The sequence below is a fragment of the Rana temporaria genome, chromosome 1, assembly GCF_905171775.1.
Source record: "Rana temporaria chromosome 1, aRanTem1.1, whole genome shotgun sequence".
Taxonomy (NCBI): domain Eukaryota; kingdom Metazoa; phylum Chordata; class Amphibia; order Anura; family Ranidae; genus Rana; species Rana temporaria.
Window position 1 is genome coordinate 653,037,413 of NC_053489.1, and position 20,963 is coordinate 653,058,375.

Below are 20,963 nucleotides of genomic sequence, written 5' to 3' on the forward strand. Positions count from 1 at the left end.
CATATGCAAGCAGGTTGAGTTTTATGATACCCAAGCTGGAAGGATTAGTGTTAATGTTTCCTGGTTCTTTTTCGGTGGGCATTCTTGGGTCTGACCCACTGGTCCTGTACTGTATAAAAATGGGACAGTGGGTCTGATTCAGGTGATGAGTGATTAGGTGCGCATCAGTGGCGGCTGGTGCTCAAAATTTTTGGGGGGCGCAAACAAGCGAGAAAAAAAAACATCAATTGCAGCCTCACTGTGCCCATCAATTGCCGCCACTGTGCCCATCAATTGCCACCACTGTGCCCATCAATTGCCGCCACTGTGCCCATCAAACACAGCCACTGTGCCCATCAAACGCAGCCACTGTGCCCATCAAACGCAGCCACTGTGCAATAAAATTGTCGCCACTGTGCCATAAAATTGTCGCCACTGTGCCATGCCATCAAACGCAGCCACTGTGCCATGCCATCAAACGCAGCCACTGTGCTCATCAATTGTCGCCACTGTGCCATGCCATCAAACCCAGCCACTGTGCCATCAATTGTTGCCCCTGTGCAATGCACACTGTGCAATGCCATTGTCACCACTGTGCCCATCAATTGTCGCCACTGTGCCATGCCAAACGCAGCCACTGTGCCATCAATTGTCGCCACTGTGCTATGCCATTGTCGCCACTGTGTCCATAAATTGTTGTCACTGTGCCCATAAATTGTTGTCACTGTGCCCATCAATTGTCACCACTGTGCCATGCCAAGTGCAGCCACTGTGCCATGCCATTGTTGCCACTGTGCCATGCCATTGTCGCCACTGTGCCCATCAATTGTCGCCTCTGTTCCATGCCAAATGCAGCCACTGTGCCATCAATTGTCACCACTGTGCTCAGCAATTGCCACCAGTTTGCCCCTAAAATGCCGCCAGATTGCCCCCCCCCCCACCTGGCACTAACCTTTCTCGGTCAGCCATCCTCGGATCGATCCCTCAAAGTAGTACCGCTCTCGATGTCGCTTCAGCCAATCAGGCTACCAGTAACCAGAACCGGTGAACCTGATTGGCCGAGACGCCTGTCAGTGTTAACACCCCGTGCGTCCCCTGGTTAACTATTTGTGGGCCGATTACAGCCCTCTGATAGGCACTTCCAAAGCCAACCAGCTGCCGTTATTCAGATGGCCGGCGCTCACCAGGGGGGCAGCTATCTGAATAGTGGGCTGCAGCGACAATACATAGATTCATGCAATGCACGAATCTAGGTATTGTATTTCAGTGGCGGTGCAGGAGCGACAGGGGGCGGCGCTCCTGCGCCCTCTATGGACGCACCACCACTGGTGCGCATATTTTCTGACATATTGCCGTTACTGGGGTCCGACAACAGAGCACCTATGAATAAAGCGCCTCTACAGAGTACAGAGCCACTAAGAGCTACAAAACGCCCAAAGACACCAATGCTGGAATTCTGCCATAATGGACTCTATCCTGTGAATTTTCTCCCCTCCATTTCGTTGGATGGTGATTGATGTTCAAACCATCTCCAGGCAAGCCTAACGGATGATTGTTTCCGCCTTATCCACTCTGAGGTCACTGGTAATGTTCACTAACATTTATTTTAAACTTTGACTGTTTGATAATTTTTAACTTTATGGAATAAATAGCACTGTTTATGCATACAGTACTATTATTATTATTATTATTATTATTATTATTATTATTATAATACAGGATTTATATAGCACCAACAGGTTGTGTAGCGTTTTAAATCGGGGAAGACAGTACAATTATTACAATACAATTCAATACAGAAGGAATCAGAGGGCCCTGCTCCTTAGAGCTTACAATCTAGAAGGGAGGGTCAAGTGGAACAAAGAGTAGTACTGTAGCTGTGGCAGATGATCAGATAAACAATAAAAATACAGTTGTTAGGTGTGGGTAGGATAGGCTTCTCTGGAGAGAAGGGTTTTCAGGAATCGTCTAAAAGCTAATAGAGCAGGAGATAAATGTACAGATTGGGGTAAGGAGTTCCATAGGCTTGGAAAGGCTCTGGAAAAGTCATGGAGGCAAGCATGGGAGGAGGTGATGAGAGAGCTAGAGAATAAAGAGAACAAGTAGGTTGGTATTTAGAAACTAGGTCAGGGGCCTCTGGGGGCAGAGTTGTGGATCGCTTTGTAGATAGTCGTTAGTATTTTGAATTTAATTTGTTGAGTGAGTGGAAGCCAGTGGAGGGATAGACAGAGAGGAGTAGCGGACACAGAGCGATAAGTAAGCTGGATGAGTCTGGCAGCAGCATTCATGATGGATTGAAGGTGGGATAGAGTATGTAGGGGTAAGCCAATGAGGAGGGAGTTGCAGTAATCGAGGCAAGAGATAACTAGGGAGTCCTTGGAATATATTCTATCATTCTTTCAAAACGCCGCATTTTGTGTTTTTTTTTTATTTAGAGTGGAGACTGCGAGCCAGGCCTTCTCGTCCACATCAGTGCCTGACCTCACAAATGCTCTTCTGGAAGAATGGTCAAACATTCCCATAGACACACTCCTAAACCTTGTGGACAGCCTTCACAGAAGAGTTGAAGCTGTTATAGCTGCAAAGGGTGGGCCAACTCAATATTGAACCTTACAGACTAAGACTGGGATGCCATTAAAGATCATGTGCGTGTAAAGGCAGGTGTGCCAATACTGTTGACAATATAGGGATATATACATACAGAGAAGGGTTTTATTAAAACAATGTATCAACAATAACAATTATTTAGGTATGCAAATTACTAATACAGTTATAGTCATGTTAATTGAAGCATAACAACGATGTTTGCTTGATATTCTGTATATATGTTTTCTTGAGTATAACTTTATGATCGAGGATTTATATATAATTCCTGAATCCTAAATAAGTAGTCAGTATATGTCTGCCTTGAGAAAAGAAGCAGCTGGACTGCAAGATGTTCTTTTAATTTCCCGATATTATGCTTTGTCTTCGTGCCCATTTTTAACTATTCTCTTGTATTATTTACTTTGCATATATTACTTATCATTCATTTGTTTGTTAAAGAACCACAAACTGTTCTGTGTGGATAGATAGATAGATAGATAGATAGATAGATAGATAGATAGATAGATAGATAGATAGATAGATAGATAGATAGATAGATAGATAGATAGATAGATAGATAGATAGATAGAGATTATACATTTAATTTTTTTATAAATGTTTTTCCAAGACCTCTATGCAGATGTGTAATGTTTGGGCACCAGCTTAGGTTATATAGGCACTGTTGCACTGCTCATCAACTTTGGCAGCCACCCTCTGTGGATTTTTTAAATTAACTGGCACCTAGGCAGGAGTCCATAAGGGGCACATACAGGGTTGCATGAGGGGTGCTGGACTCATAGGTTTCTATAAGTTTTTTTTTTCAAGCACATGTTCAGAGCCTAAGGCTCTAATTGGCTTGAAAAAAGCCACCTTGCACCCGTCAATTCACAATACAGCAGGCGGGAGGTGGTTAAAGGAAATTAAAGGGAGGCGTATGCGCAGACTGCTCCAGGATGAGCCCTTATGCCAGGAGCTCCGCGCTGTTTCGGCCACCCGGCGCACCTAGCGGGGGACTCGGGTCCTTATCGCCCACAATAAACACACCACCGGACGGCGGAAAGTCTGGGGCATCAGCCTATGCAAGCGGGACACTTTAGGAGGAATTTGGGAACTCAATTCCGGGCCGCGAGTAAACCGGCTGAATCCAAGATAGCGGGCGTCATGCAGGCGCCCGCTCCAGGCGATGTGGAATCCTCTGGAACCAGGCCATCCTATGCTGCTGTAGCCCGATCCTGCTCTCCAGGGACCCCCGTGTGTAACATGATGAGGATGGCTCACTCCACAGCCTCTACTGAATACTTACTAGAGCACACTATGGAGGATCTCCTGAACTCTCCCCTTGGGCCTACCTCCCTGCATACTGATGACAGGCCTGTCATGTCGGACATTGCTCCTCACACACTGATCCCAGCACCAGACCTTTTCTCACAGCTGTCAGCCTTGCTAGACAGAGGGCTGGCACAGAATGCGGCCAAAATCACTGGAGACCTGAGGGGGGATTTTCAGATGCTTGACTTCAGGATGGAAGCCATAGAGTGCAAACTTGATCAAACAATCTCCACCACCAGACAGAATTCTGATCATATCCAAGTACTGCAGGACCAATTGGATACTGCTCTATCCCGGATCGATGACCTTGAGAACAGGTCCAGAAGGGAGAATTTCAGGATCAGAGGTCTTCCAGAATCGATCAAGGAAATTGAAAAATAACAGACTTACTGGCAGGATCAACTGGTAGTAAAACTAAGTCACAGGGGCACTTAAAAGATTGTGTCATATATGTCATATTTTTACTTTGCTCAGTGTTCCACTTTAATGTGCTCACAGCAGACAGCACAGGAAAACCAAAGGGAATTAATAGTCGATCATCTAACTAGCAGACATTTCTGGGAAGCAGTGCTCCCGGGCCGATTGGAGTGACTGAACTGTTGTTCTCGTCTCTTGAGGGAAGTGACACAGGTCTTAAGACCGCATAGGGAATGTATGCAAAAATCAATTCAGTTACTTCGTTGACCCAGAGCATCTCTTCCCTGAAATCTCTGCGAATCTACTGTAAGCACATCAGTAACTGTTAACTCCCCATTGCTTCACTTTGCACTTTGCTTATTTTGCAAGCATTAGCATATTTTGAACCCCTTATTCAACTACAAATATTTTCAGTAGATGGAAAAATACATATAGATAGATAGATAGATAGATAGATAGATAGATAGATAGATAGATAGATAGATAGATAGATAGATAGAGAGATAGAGACGTGTCTTTTCTACCAGATAGATAGATAGATAGATAGATACCTGTGATGCAATTGCCTATATGCTTCAGTCTAATGCTCTCCCTGCTAACTTAATGCTGTTGGTTACAGGTAACAGGTGTTTTATGTGTGATTCATCTCTCTCTGTAAGGACTGTTCATATGTTAAATAAGGCTAGCTTTTGAAAGGCCTTTAATTGTGTGATAACCCTGTCTACAACCTAGTGATTCTCAGAGGTGTTAATAGGTGTCAAACTGGAAGCAGACGAAACGTCTGCTTAGGAAACTCAAGTGTGTGAAGGTGGTTTGTTGTGTAAGGAATGTGCAGTGATTAGACATGATAATTGTCGGTCGGTGCCGACCTGTCTGGAATGTTTTAGTAATTAGCCTTAGTGTGTGATTGGGTTGGGTGGAGATTTCATTGTTGCTTCAATGTCTTGGACTGTATAAAAAGCTGAGAAGAAAAACCATTAAAGGCTGTGTTGTTCAAGCAGTAAGCTGGTCTCATGTGTGGCTTTCTGGGCGATTCCAGGGATATCCCTCCTCGTGGAATATTGGGGTGATTTTCGTTATGGGAAGAAGGGAACGTTGACGGGGATATCATACCGATACCGTCACAATTGGTTGGCAGCAGCGGGATCTTCCCTTCTACTCTCCTTTACACCCGGATTCCAAGCAGACACTGGAAGAACTACTGGAAGTTCGTGGAAGGATTGCTAGCAACAAAACCAAGCGGGTCATCATAGCAGAATCAATGGAGCTAGACCAGGAGAACATGATTGCAGCAACGCCAGCAGTACAAGAGATGGAGACACCAGTGATTCAGGAGGAGTCACCAACCAACAAGCTAATGAGAGAGAAGCTAGCGTGGTTCGGCCCGAACCCAACGCCGGATGTGGTGATGAAAGTGATGGACCTGTTAGCGGAGGAGGCCAAACAAATAAGGGACGCAGAGCTACAGAAGGCTAAACAAATAAGGGACGCAGAGCTACAGGAGGATAAACAAATAAGAGACGCAGAGCTACAGAAGGCTAAAGAAATAAGGGACGCAGAGCTACAGAAGGCTAAACAAATAAGAGACGCAGAGCTACAGAAGGCTAAAGAAATAAGAGACGCAGAACTACAGAAGTATAAAGAAATAAGGGACGCAGAACTACAGAAGGATAAAGAAATAAGGGACGCAGAACTACAGAAGGATAAACAAATAAGGGACGCAGAGCTACAGTTAAAACTGGCAGCAGTCCAACAAGCAGCCGCACCTTCTACAAACAGTGAGTACAGCACAGCAGACGCAAGGAAGATTCCGTTTAGCGCTTTTAAAGCTTTTGATGAAAAGGACTGTGAGATTGATAACTTCCTGGCGGATTTTGAGCGACAATGTAACCTGCACCGAATAGCTAGAGGAGAGTGGGTTGCAATATTGTCAGGCAAACTGTCAGGCAAAGCTTCTGATGCTTTCCGGACCGTGCCAGATCAGGATATCCATAGCTACGCCCGGGTTAAAGAAGTGCTCCTGGCTCGTTATGCAGTAACCCCAGAGTCCCACCGACAGAAGTTCAGGGACTCACGCAAAACCACGAAAGACTCTTATGCGGAATGGGCATGCCAATTGTCCCGGTCGGCCTCTAACTGGGCTAACAGCAGCCAGGCCACCACCGCAGAGGACATTTTGCAACTAATGCTCCTGGAGCAATTTTACAATCACATCCAGACGGACGTCAAGGATTGGGTGAGAGATCGCAGGCCCATGACTCTACCAGAGGCCGCGAAGTTGGCGGATGAATATGCGGATACTCGCAAGACAAACCAGGTCACACCACGGGTACAACCCCCACAACCAATGGCGCCCTCACACCCACCAGCCGCTAGATACCAACCGCCTAACAGACCGATGACATATAGCCCTCGCTACCCACGCCAGGAGGACAACGAACAACGCTGCTTCCGGTGCAAACAGTTGGGTCACTTCAAGCAGAATTGCCCCATGAATGACAACACCAGGTCAAATTGGTCTCAACCTGGGTACCGCCCACCAGCAGCAGCCCATTGTGTAGACTCGGCTTGGGATCCCCAGGAGCTGGGTCAGGAAGAACCATTGGGCACCCCTTACGAAGCCCTCATGGTACAATCTGTTATTACGGACAACAGGGAACACCATTGTCAGCTGGTCATGGGCGACAGCCATGAGCCGGAGGGGCCTTGGAGGGAGCTGGGCAGAAAGAGGCACCGCCAGCTACCCTCCAAGAAGAAGAGGTCCTGGAAGTCATATAACCAGCGGACCTGGGAGGAGAAGAAGCGACTGGAGGAGATGGAATCGCAGCGGGCGCCCCAGATGCGGGCCGAGATGTTCGCCAAGGGCCCACCGGTGGCCCCTTACACCACCACCCAGTTCCTGATGATGAAGGACCACGTTGAAAGCCTGCAGGACATGAGCAAGCAGGAGCTGATCCGTGAGTACATAGAGCTGGAGGAGTGCATAAGCCGCATGGAGGAGGAGAACAACCACCTGAGGTCACAGCAGGCTGACCCCCCCAGGCTCCATGAACTGGAGATGGAGCTGGAGAAGCTCCAAGAGGAGAACCGGCGGCTGCGGAGGGAGCAGGGGGTGGCTGACCTTATGGGGCTCTGAGTCCCCTCTCTCCCCCCCCCCCCCCCGGACGCTGAGCACCAGTGCTACAACAAATATAACTTTTTCTTTTTATGAATCTCCTGTGATTGTCACTTCAGAGCCATAACCTGCCCCTCCCATAGCGGGACACCTAGATGGCGGCGCACAGACCCATTCGCCATCTTCACACTGACTTCTGGTGACTTTGCAGATCGCACAAAGACTTGGGGACTGACCGACGTGTGATCTGAAGACCCGGTGGCATACCTGAGTCTGAAGCAGTTGCCAAGGGAGGTCAGTCACGCCAAACGGAGTTAACCTCGGACTAAAAGCTCTGAACCCGTCAACCCTACTGGACCAGGGAAGGTCCAACCGGGTTTGCCGGAGCAGGGAGAAAAGGGGGGGCCATTGTGATGCAATTGCCTATATGCTTCAGTCTAATGCTCTCCCTGCTAACTTAATGCTGTTGGTTACAGGTAACAGGTGTTTTATGTGTGATTCATCTCTCTCTGTAAGGACTGTTCATATGTTAAATAAGGCTAGCTTTTGAAAGGCCTTTAATTGTGTGATAACCCTGTCTACAACCTAGTGATTCTCAGAGGTGTTAATAGGTGTCAAACTGGAAGCAGACGAAACGTCTGCTTAGGAAACTCAAGTGTGTGAAGGTGGTTTGTTGTGTAAGGAATGTGCAGTGATTAGACATGATAATTGTCGGTCGGTGCCGACCTGTCTGGAATGTTTTAGTAATTAGCCTTAGTGTGTGATTGGGTTGGGTGGAGATTTCATTGTTGCTTCAATGTCTTGGACTGTATAAAAAGCTGAGAAGAAAAACCATTAAAGGCTGTGTTGTTCAAGCAGTAAGCTGGTCTCATGTGTGGCTTTCTGGGCGATTCCAGGGATATCCCTCCTCGTGGAATATTGGGGTGATTTTCGTTATGGGAAGAAGGGAACGTTGACGGGGATATCATACCGATACCGTCACAATACCTATTTTGTTACATTACAGCCTTTAGTTCAATGTTTTTTTAATCTGAATTATATGTGATGGATCAGAACACAATAGTCTAATAGCTAGACTCAGGTAGTGTTACGCCAGCGTATCAGTAGATACGCCGTCAGAACTCTGAATCTACGCCGTTGTAAATTTAAGCGTATTCTGGAAACCAGATACGCTTAAATTAGGCTAAGATACGAGCGGCGTAAGTCTCCTATGCCGTCGTATCTTAGGGTGCATATTTACGCTGGCCGCTAGGTGGCGCTTCCGTTGTTTTCCGCGTCGAATATGCAAATGAGCAAGATACGCCGATTCACGAACGTACGTGCGCCAGTCGCAATTAGTTACGCCGTTTACGTAAGAGATACGCCGGCGTAAAGATAAAGCTGCTCCCTAGGTGGCGCAGCCCATGCAAGGTATGGACGCCTATCTTTTTACGTAGTTTGCGTAATTCGTACGCGAATAGGGCTGTGCGTAAGTTACGTCACGTCGTAGGCAGTGTTCGACGTATCTTAGGCATTCTATGCGACGCATGCGCACTGGGATTCTTTCACGAACGGCGCATGCGCCGTTCGTAAAAAACATCAATCACGTCGGGTCACCAGTCATTAACATAAAACACGCCCCCCTGTTCCACATTTAAATTAGGCGCGCTTAGGCCGGCCCATTTACGCTATGCCGCCGTAACTTAGGAGGCAAGTGCTTTGTGAATACAGCACTTGCCTCTCTAACTTACGGCGGCGTAGCATATATGCCATACGCTACGCCTGCCTAACGTTGCGCCCGCCTACATGAATCTGGCTATAAGTTGGTGAAGTAAAATTAGAAAAATATATACATAAAAATATTTTTTAGAAATAAAAAACTGATAATTGGCATGTGCGTATGTATTATGAAGCCCATAAAAAGTTCTGGTGCAACCAATGACCTTCCGAAGTCACATAATTAGTGAAATTATGTCCACCTGTGTGCAATCTAAGTGTTACATGATCTGCCATTACATACAGTAGATAACCGCAATATTGTGTCAATCTCGCTCCTTTTCTCGGCGAGATTGACCACCTACGAGCCCCGTCGCGGGAGCCAGCACCGAGTCGGCTCGCCGCAATGGGAAAAAGCCGACATAGAAGCGATAGGGATCCGACTTGGATTCCCGCCAATTCTAGACACTGGGGCAGATTCATCAAGGGGATACGACGGCGGATCTCCTGATCCGCCGTCGTATCTCTGAGTTCCCACGGTCGGATCTATGCGACTGATTCATAAGAATCAGTTCCGCATAGATCTCCCTTAGATCCGACTGTTGTAAGTGCCTTACACCAGTCGGATCTTAGGCTGCAATCTTAGGCTGCAGTTTTTTACGCGTTGGATATGCAAATGAGGAGAACCGGCGATTCAAGACCGAACGCCCGCCCGTTGCTTTTTTTTTACGCCGTTTGCGTTCGGCTTTTTCCAGCGGATAGTTACCCCTGCTATATGAGGGGTAGCTAATGTTAAGTATGGCCGTCGTTCCCACGCAGAGATTCAAATTTTTACGTCGTTTGCGTAAGTCGATTGGGAATACGGATGGCCGGAATTTACGTAGCCGCCGAAAACACTGACGTCCTAGCGACGTCATTTGGAGCATGCGCACTGGCAAATTTCGCCGGCGACGCATGCGCAGTTAAATCGGCGCGGGAACGCGCCTGATTTAAATTGTACACTCCCCCTAGCCACGGAATTTGCATTCCGCCGGGGGAGTTACGATCCGACGGTGCAATTTTCGAGGTAAGTGATTGGTGAATCATGCACTTGCCTCGCAAAATTGGACCGGCGGATCGAAAATCACATAGATTACGCGGATCTAAAGATCCGCTAATCTATGTGAATCTAGCCCACTGTGTTTGGTATGAATCATGAGCGGGAACTCCACGCCAAATTTTAAATAAAAAAACGGCATGGGTTCCCCTCCAGGAGCATACCAGGCCCTTAGGTCTGGTATGAATTGTAAGGACGGCTGACAAAATGCGCTGGGTTGAGCTGGAAGCCATTGCACATTCAAAGAACTTCTGGGTGATCATGTTGCAATTTTACTTTTACACATATGGTTAACTGCAAGCTTGTTGTTGTTTGCTGTCAAGTATAAGAAGCATATGTTCTATTACTGTACAGACTTTATTTAAGCAGAAATTATATAACATATATATATATATATATATATATATATATATATATATAAGAAGGCCAGTATGGTGGCCTGAGTTTATGGGAGGAGCCCGGAGGGTATTTAAGCAGCCCACTCACACATGCTCTTTGTCGGTTCAGTGTGCAGTACTACACGTCACTGGGCCGACTCTTCCCAGCTCACCTCATGTCCGTGAGTCTGCGCATTCAATCGCATTCGACACCCTCCCGCCCTTCCCTTTTTCAGGGCACTTCTCAGCATGTCCTTCTTCAATTAACTACCCATTACTAGACATGTGCAATTCGTTCTGTTTCTAATTCGTTTTTTTACGAAAATTCGGAAATTCGTGAATTACGAATTTTCGTATTTACGAATTTTTTATTTACGAATTTTCGGACTTCCGAAAATTTTGAATTTACGAATTTACGAATTTTCGTATTTCCGAAAATTTTGAATTTACGAATTTACGAATTTTCGTATTTCCGAAAATTCGAATTTACGAATTTACGAATTTTCGTATTTCCGTTTTTTTACGAATTTCGGAAATTCGTATTTTCGGAAATTCTGAATTTTTCAATTTTCGAATTTTCGAATTTTTCAATTTTAGAATTTTAGAATTTTCGAATTTTTCAATTTTCGAATTTTCGAATTTTCGAATTTTTCAATTTTTCAATTTTAGAATTTTTCGAATTTTCGAATTTTTCAATTTTCGAATTTTCTTTCTAATTTTCGAATTTTTGAATTTTCGAATTTTTCAATTTTCCAATTTTCCAATTTCCAATTTTTCAATTTTCCAATTTTTCAATTTTCCAATTTTTGAATTTTTGAATTTTTGAATTTTCGAATTTTTCAATTTTCGAATTTTCAATGTTTCAATTTTCGAATTTTTCAAATTTCGAATTTTTCAAATTTCGAATTTTTCAAATTTCGAATTTTTCAAATTTCGAATTTCGAAAATTCGAAATTTCGGAAATTGAAAAATGTTTCAAATTTCGAATTTTTCAATTTCCGAATTTCGAATTTTCGAATTTTCGTATTTCCGAAAAATTCGAAAATTGAAAAATGCTAAAATTGAAAAATTTTACAATTTTCGAACTTCGATTTTTTCAATTTTCGAACTTCGATTTTTTCAATTTATTTTTTTTTTAATTTTCGAAATTTCGAATTTTCGAGATTCGTAAATAAGAAAATTCGAAATTTGAAAAATTCGAAATTTCGAAAATTGAAAAATTTGAAAATCGAAAAATTCGAATTTTAGATTTTTTCCAATTTCCAATTTCTCCATTTTCGAATTTTTCGAATTTTCCAATTTTCCAATTTTCGAATTTTTAAATTTTCGAATTTTTCAATTTTCGAATTTTCGAATTTTTCAATTTTCGAATTTTCGAATTTTTCAATTTTCGAATTTTCGAATTTTTCAATTTTCGAATTTTTCAATTTTCCAATTTCGAATTTTTGAATTTTTCAATTTTCGAATTTTTGAATTTTTCAATTTTTGAATTTTTCAATTTTTGAATTTTCGAATTTTCGAATTTTTCAATTTTCGAATTTTCAATGTTTCAATTTTCGAATTTTTCCAATTTTCGAAATTTCGAATTTTTCAAATTTCGAATTTTCGAATTTTCGTATTTCCGAAAAATTCGAAAATTGAAAAATGCTAAAATTGAAAAATTTTACAATTTTCGAACTTCAATTTTTTTTCAATTTTCGAACTTCGATTTTTCGAGATTCGTAAATACGAAAATTCGAAATTTGAAAAATTCGAAATTTGAAAAATTCGAAATTTGAAAAATTCGAAATTTGAAAATCGAAAAATTCGAAATTCGAAATTTCGAAAATTGAAAAATTCGAAATGTCAAAAATCGAAATTTCGAAAATTGAAAAATTGAAAAAATTCGAAATTTCGAAAATTGGAAAATTCGAAATTCAAAAATTGAAAAATTCGAAAACGAAAAATACGAAAATACGAAATTTCGAAAATACAAAATTTCGAAATTACGAAAATTGAAAAAATTTGAAATTTTTCCGAATTTCCGGAAAAAAAAATTTATTCGTTTTTTTCGTTTTTTACGTTTTTTTGCTTTTTCGGAAATCCGAAAATTTCCCGAATTTACGAAAAAAGCAAAAAAAAGAAAAAAAAATTTTTTTTTCAAAATGTACGAATTTCCGAAAAAATAAAAAAAACGAATAAAACAAAAACGGAAAAAAATAATTTTTCGAATTTCCCGAATTTACGAATTTACGAAAAAATAAAAAAAACGAAAATAACATAAACGAAAAAAACGAATTTTTTGGCAGTGCACATGTCTACCCATTACTTACCTTGGGTATGCCCCCTTTTCTTGGCATACTGACCAGACCACCAAGGCACACTTCAGGTCTATTTATGTTGTAAGTCTTGTCGCGTGTTTATGTGATCCACATCTCTCTCGGGCAGAGGGTAACGACCATAAATATATATATATATATATACTGTATATGATCACTTGTTGGAAAGGCATGGCACCTATTTATTTTTTGTCTTTGCAATACCCTGAACATTCTCATGGCTCATAATATGCAACTGTGGTTAGACATTGAACAGCCCCCTCCACTTCCAGTTCACATAGTGTCATGAGAAAATGCGAACAGCATTCTGCATGTTTTGGTGCTGGTCAGGTAGGTAGTAATGTAGGTGCTCGCTTCACACAACTTGGATATTCTAAGCCAGGTAAAAAGATTAGAAGAATGTCTGAACAGGGCTCAGTGGAAGGGGTCCCAGCATCTTTCTGACCCTCACCTAATAATCTGAGCCCCTAAGTTTCAGAGGTACCTTATGGATGTTCACAGTCTGGACACATGGTTTTTCCAGTAGTCAGTACATTCCACAAAACCCAGTTCAGACTGGTGCTCTCAATAGGTAAATGGGAAAGCTGGCTTTATACTCTAGGACAGATAACAGAATGCTATTCAGCAAATTTGACAAGGGCTATGCACAATAAATCAGTAAAATTTATCCAGAAAGTTGCCATGTTATTTTCCAGCTGTGTGTCCATGGAAATGAGGGAAGAAGGGCAAGTTTCTGGGTACTTTTTTTGGGTGAAGGTGGTTTGAGAGTGGGGAATAAAGGAAAGGGTATGAAGGGAGGAGGTTAGCTGGGGAATATGGAGGGATGTTCTATAACAGGGTTATCCAAACTTTCTAAACAAAGGGCCAGTTTATTGACCTTTAGTTTTTAGGGGTGCTGGACTGTCACTAGTGGGAGGAAAACATTTACATAGTACCTATGGTCTTTGGGGGGAGGAATATCGGTAGATAAAAGGTATGTGTGTGTGTGTGTGTGGGGGGGGGGGGGGGTAGAGAAGGGATAAAGTGGAGAAGGGGAAGGAGAGGTAAAGTATTCCACAGATCAGTGCTAGGGTACCAAGCAGTGGATTAGGTGTTTTAAAGAAACCCTTCTTTGAGGCCTCGTACACACGACCGTTTTCCTCGACAGAATCCATCAAGAAACTTGGTGGCAGAGCTTTTTTGCCGAGGAAAACGGCCGTGTGTATGTTTTTCATCAAGAAAACTGTCGAGGAACTCGACGAGAAAAATAGAGAACAAGTTCTCTTTTTCCTCGTCGGGAGTCTCAATTTCCTCGTCGTGTTCCTCGTCGGGCTGGTTTTCGACGAGAAACACGTTCGTGTGTATGCTTAAAAACCCACGCATGCTCAGAATAAAGTATGAGACGGGAGCGCACCTTCGGTAAAAGTAGCGTTTGTAATGGAGATAACACATTTTTCACCCTGTAACAGACTGAAAAGCGCAAATCGTCTCTTAACATACTTTTTCTTAACACGTAGTAACATGAGATTAGCCAAAACAGCCCCAATTGTTGTGCCCGTGGAATCGAACTTCCCCTGCCGTCGTATGTGATGTACGTCACCGCGTTTGAGAACGACGAGATTTGGTCTTGACAGTGTGTACGCAAAGAAAGCTTGTCAAGTTTCTCGACAAGCCTAACAAGGAACTCGTCGAGGAAAACGATGTTTCATTTACGACGAGTTCCTCGGTCGTGTGTACGAGGCCTTATACCGTAAGGTTGATCCAATAAAACCAAGTTGTCTGTTAAGTGTCTTGTCTGTTTCGGAAGATGAGAATGAGGGGTTTCATTTGTCTGGTATCTTCCACTATACGTAGCCACAAGGATATATGGGGAGGAAAGGGATCTCTCCAGGGTTAGGTTTTGGTTAGGGTGAAGTACGGTTAATGGTTAGTTTGATGTCAAACTAAACCTGTCAATAACCAAACAGTGCCTATAGACTCCTAAAGACACTTGGCCCAATTCTTGTTCTTTTCCATCTCCTGTTTGCCCATAGCAGTCAATCACTGTTCATTATCTTGCAGAGGATTTTGATTTTTTTAAGAGAGATTTGTTTAAGGGTCCAATTTTACATCTTCCTACATCTTAACTTAACATCAAGTAAACTGCATGCAGAGCCTGTTCCATTGTTTTCAGAGCTGCTATAATTCTCACCTAAGTGTCTTTGTGCGGTTCCTTGTTAAAATACATTTAGCATGTTTACCTGCGGATGCCTGCTGATGCATCTTCTGTAAGAATGAATAGTACAGAATGCAAATGCACTTTTCATTTGTTTTACAAAGTGGAGCTTCATGTAAAAAGCAAGAAGTTTCATTTGCATCCTCAGAAAATGCATGTACAGCCTAAGTTAAAGTAGATCTCAACCCAGTCACTGAAATCGAATATGATGGTTAGTTTGTTAATGCAATTACAAACATTGTTTTTATTTAAATATGCAAATTTCATGTAAATAATACCTGGTGATCCTGCCATGGAAGACCCTTGTTAAGGCACTTCCTGTTACAGGATGACTTCTAGAAATGTGCACAAAATAAAAAAATCTTTTAGTTTCGGATTTATTTGTTAGTAAGTATATAATTTTATTTAGTCATATTTGACATGTTAAAATTATTTGTTTTTGGAATTTGTTTCATATATTTGGAGTCATTGTTCCGAATCAATTTAAAATTTAAGTTATTTCAGAATAATTGGTTATGTTGTTACAGTAAAACCTTGGTTTGAGAGTGTTTTGCAAGACAAGCAACATTTTTAAATACATTTTGACTTGATATACAAGCGATGTCTTGATATACAAGCAGCGTCATGTCACAACGGAGTATAAAAGAGAAGAGAGGTGCCCCTAAGTTTAGCAATATGATTATATTTAATGAAGGTACAACATTTAGAAACATATTGCTACACTTAGCCTCTCTTCTCATTTATACTCTGTAGCTCCTGCTGGATTTTGCATCTAATCCCCTTGTGGATGGACATTTTATGGTTACACAACATCACATTTCTATAATCTTTTTATATGGACTATAAACTGAAGGACCTACGTATGAATAAATGGTTGTGGAACAAATCATTTGAGTTTCCATTATTTCTTATGGGGAAATTGGCTTTGATATTCAAGTGCTTTGGATTATAAGTATGTTTCTGGAACAATATATGCTCGCGATCCAAGGTTTTACTGTTTACGTTAAAAAAAAAAAACGGAATAGCTGGTTATTAAAGAGTGGGCAGCCGCCGCATTCTTACCAACTATGACTCATCTGCTATCAGCAGGCTTCCCCCTCTAGCAGCAGAATAGAAGAGTCGACATTAGAAAAAAAAAAAAAAAAAATTTGGGGATTTTTTCCCCAATCCATACAAGGTCCTTCGGTTCTGGTATGGATTTTAAGAAGAATTAAAAAATAATGGCATGTGGTCCCCCCAAAATCCATACCAGACCCTTATCTGAGCAAGCAGGCACATCCCACATCCTGAACCATACCAGGCCACATGCCCTTAATATATGGGGAGGTGCTTTGGGGGAGGGGCGGACGGGTCTGCTAGAGGGAGCTGGAGGTTGCTAATTGGCCACATCAGTGGACCAGACCTTAGCCCTGCCTCTGGTACACAGGAGAAAGCAGCAGCATGGCGTGGAGGTCAGGAAATCAGGGGGCCAGAACGAGATCCATAGAAACTCAGGGTAGGAAGAGAGTATAGAGCACGACTGTGCAGGGTAGAAGTACCCTTGAGACCAGGAAGGGGTCAACTAGGCACCTGGGAGAACCCCAGGACATGAGCCAGAGGAATGTTCAGGTGGCCAGCTAAAGAAAGAAACCTACATAGGCCAGCAGAGAGGGAGAGCAGCCAGAGGGGAGGAAAGGTGCAGACTCTGATTGTCCATCCTGCGCACTAGCCACCAGGAGCCTCTCGTCCTACATGTCATAGCTACATAGTTGGTCAGATTGAAAAAATATACAAGCCCTTATAGTTCAACCAAAAAAAAAAAAGAAGAAGAATTTAATAAATAAATAGAAAACCGCCATACACAGAATCCCATTACCACAGTTGATCCATCCATCTTCATCAAGTAGCAGAAGCAACTATCAGAGAGGAGGCTGTGTCCAGGTAGACATTCATCTTGCATCGTAGCGGAGGCCATCTTTTTCTGTGTGTGTAGGACAGGGGCAGACTACGATATGATGTTAAACCTCAAGGTGGCACTGCACTGTGTCAACCTGAGGATAGAATATCGCTGTTCCTTCAGGTTGACAGTTTCAGCTCCAGATGACCATCTTGGGGAGGACAGTGATCTTAGTGGATACCACATTTCTGAAAGGTTTGGCCAGCCATTGTGATGGAGGAGCCTATAAATATAGGGGGCATACAGTACATCATTCAGCTTGCCTTTAGTGTGGCAGAAGGTAGGGAAAGAGCCTCTAAGGGAAAGCACAAGTAAATACAGTGAAAAGTTCCAGATAGGCTGGGACATGCAGGTTTCCTTTTTGGGGGGTTTTCAGTTGCAGTGGCTCCAAACAGACTTCCTTTGGCCATTATGTACTGCAGAGGCCTAGTGGATTTTAACTTTACACCACCTGTGAGCAAGGCGCAGCGTAGTGTGATGGGCACTGGACAGTAAACACACAAGTCAGGCAATAAAGTCAGGCAATAAAGTTATATTGTAGAAAGATTCAACACAATTTATTCAGGCCTGGCAGGTAGGCACTTCTGTACGAAGCCACCTAGGAACTGTAACAGCAGTCTGAAGTAGACATGTGCACACTGAAATATTTTGTTTAGAAATTTCGTTTTTGTCCGAAAAATGTATTTATTTATTTACTCCCGAAATGTGTTTTTATTTATTTTGTTTCATTAAAAAATACATTCGTCTGAAAATCCAAGTTAATTAAATTGAATCTGTCATTGAAGGCTTATGGTGTTTGTCAAATGTTCTAAGAAGATTCGACAGCTAAACTGTACAACGCCGCAATCGTACATTTCCAGTCAAATGTTCCGCCTAAAAGCTATAGAAGAATTCTAATGTTGTATGACACTAGTAATAATTATTTTTATAATTTATTATTACTAGTCAACCAACATTTAAATTCTTCTATAGCCTATGGACCGAGCATTTGACCAGTAATGTACGATTGTGGCGTCGTACAGTTTAGCTGCTTGTCGAATCTTCTTAATACTTTCGACAGACACCATAAGCCTTCAATGACAGATTCAATGTTTGTATGTTCTTCGCTGCTTCGTCGAATCTTCATCATTCATGTTGAATGGTCTCCCTCAACACTGTCTCTATAATGTAAAATCTTTTCTGTCTATAATGTCGAATCTTTCCTCTCTATGTAGAATAATCTTGGACTAATAGAGTTAAAGTTAGGCACATTTGACTACAGGTTCGATAGACAAAGATTGCTATTGTCAGCGTCATGTTGAATCTCCTATCTATATCAAACTGTTGTAGCAACGAAAATGAAAATAAAACATTTTTTATGTCAGATCTATGGATTTATGCCGCAGTAAGCAGAAGGATGTCGCTCAACAACACCTGGATGTAAACTCATCAGAACCTGGGGCTCATCCTGATGACACCAGTTCTGGAAAAATGCCTCTGTTCAACTACCTTTGCAGGTATGCCAGGGCAGCACACAGTCTGTAGTTAGAGTTAGGGAATTAGGCCTTTGAATGTTGGACTAGGTAACTACCTATGCACTTTTCTAAGTAAAGAGTTTGAAACGCTGTCCCGGCCTGGTCTGAAGCAATTGAAAAAGGGGCAATGCAAGTAACCGAAACACATAGTCTTCCGAATGGGTCTTAAACATATTGGAGTATGAAGACATTGATGTGGAGTGGAGTGGAGTAAAGTGAAGACACAAGTGGTTACCTAGGTTTAATGGAAGTTTTACAGCAGCCTGTCAGTACAGTGTACCTGTTTTAAGTGGAACGGCCTCTAGCCACAAGTAAGATGTTGTCGGCACTCCTTCTGCCAGTGGTCTGTCTCCCATGGCTTTGGGAGTAGGTTTGCGCTGCAGAGGTTCCCGTCCTGTACAGAGGTACAGAAGTACAAGAGTTAAGTGCACATGTGAAGCCTGCCCACAGTGCACAGCGGGGATCCGTCTGCTACTGGGGAATTGTAGAGCAAAAGGCTGGACAGGTGGATGTGGACAAGTGTCAGCATGTCCCTCCTAAATTCAGATTACAGAGAAGGTGTACATTGTCACGAGGACCCGAGAGTTAACTGGAGAAGAGTTACAGTGCAAATGTACATAGTGTATGTTCATCATTAAAAGTAGTGGCCTACCTTAAGCTTGAGTATTCCCCCACAGGAGCCTCATCATTGTTGAAAACTGCAAAAATCAAATGTACCACATGTGTAGCAAAGTGACCCTGTACAAGGTGCCTTGCATAGCCATGAAGAACCTACCCTGGGGTAGGCCTCTCATGTGATTCTTGCTTAGCATCCAACAAGGAGGAAAACATGGAGGATGGGACAAACAACTACCACCCGACTATCTAACCCCCCCCACCCCCCCACCCCTTACAGGCCTGTTGTCTCTCTGTGACCGCAGGGAGCCATAGAGGAGTACAGACTGCACCTGCCTCACACCCTTCCCATGGAGAACTGCTAAAACACTGTGGGAAAACTGATAAATTTACTAAATCTGGTCCACTCTCTCTCCCAGTATTCTGCAGATAAAGAAACAATGTAATCCACAGCTGACGTTGTGCCAATCCTATAGTGGATTGTTGTACCCTAACGCCTGTCTATTGAGTTTTGTTGACTTTTACAATTGAAAAACATTCACCCTTTCTCGTGATTCTTCCTAAATTTGGGCTCCCACTTAGGCACCCTCCTACACGTAAAACATCCTTACACCTGTTTGGGGACCTTTCCATGTTACTATTTCCCTTTAAAACAACCTTGCTTAGAACATTACGTTCAATTTGATATTCGTTTCATTGACCTAAGTGAGGATGAGGGAGCAGGTGGAGAAACTGTTAAACTGTCAAATGATATAATGTGCATCACAATGCGAATAACACTTTGGGACAATGCGGCCACCACCGGCTTATTAGTATAAATATTTGTTTGTGCTAAATCGGATGAAGTGCATCCTGCAATATTATTGCCTTTCAAATTGTGTTATGCCTGGCTAGTGTGAGCCTGAATTAAATTACTTGTGTCAAACAAGCCCGGATGTTTAGCCTGCAGTTGCGTTAGCACACGGTCATACAATTTGCAAAGATTACCGTTTGACTGTCATAGGAAGGGGATTAAACGCCTTCCGGAGGAGAATAAAATTAGCAGGGAGCAAGGGAAGTTTGTGTTTGCAAAGACTCCGGTAATGTCATGACAAAAGTATTCTGATACAGAATCATACTGAAAGAAACTGGAAAAATAAAATGTTTTAAAGCTGATGTTTTGTTTTTAACATTTTTTTTTCTATCAGCTACCTAACTGTGGTATGCTTTTTCATCACTTCAGTTATATTTAACCACTTGACCTCTGGAAGATTTACTCCCCTTCCTGACCAGTCTATTTTTTTTGCTATACGACACTGCACTATTTCAACTGACAATTGACTCTGTACCTACATACAATTTGAACTTTCTTTTGGTGGTATTTGATCAGCACTACATTTTATTTCTTCACAAAAAATAGACAAAAAAAACCCCACCATAATAAAAAATATCTATCTATCTATCTATCTATCTATCTATCAGTGGCGGCTGGTGAAGTTTTATGATGGGGGGGCGCAATACCCCGCCCTTCCACATTTGGTCCCTCCCACTTCTCATAAGCCACACCCCTTATAGAATCCACCACTCCGTCCCCTGTATTCCACTCAATGTCAGGAGCAGTGGCGGCCCGTCCATAGGGGCGCCCGGGCGCCGCCCCCCATCCCACAGTCAGTAAAAAAAAAAAATATATATATATTTTTTTTTTAAATCTGTCCCTTGAAGAATTTTTTTTTTCCCAAAAAAGGGCCTTATTGGCTCTATGTCCGCGCGCCGGACGCCGGGAACAGTCCTGTAGGAGTAGCGCCACGTCTGT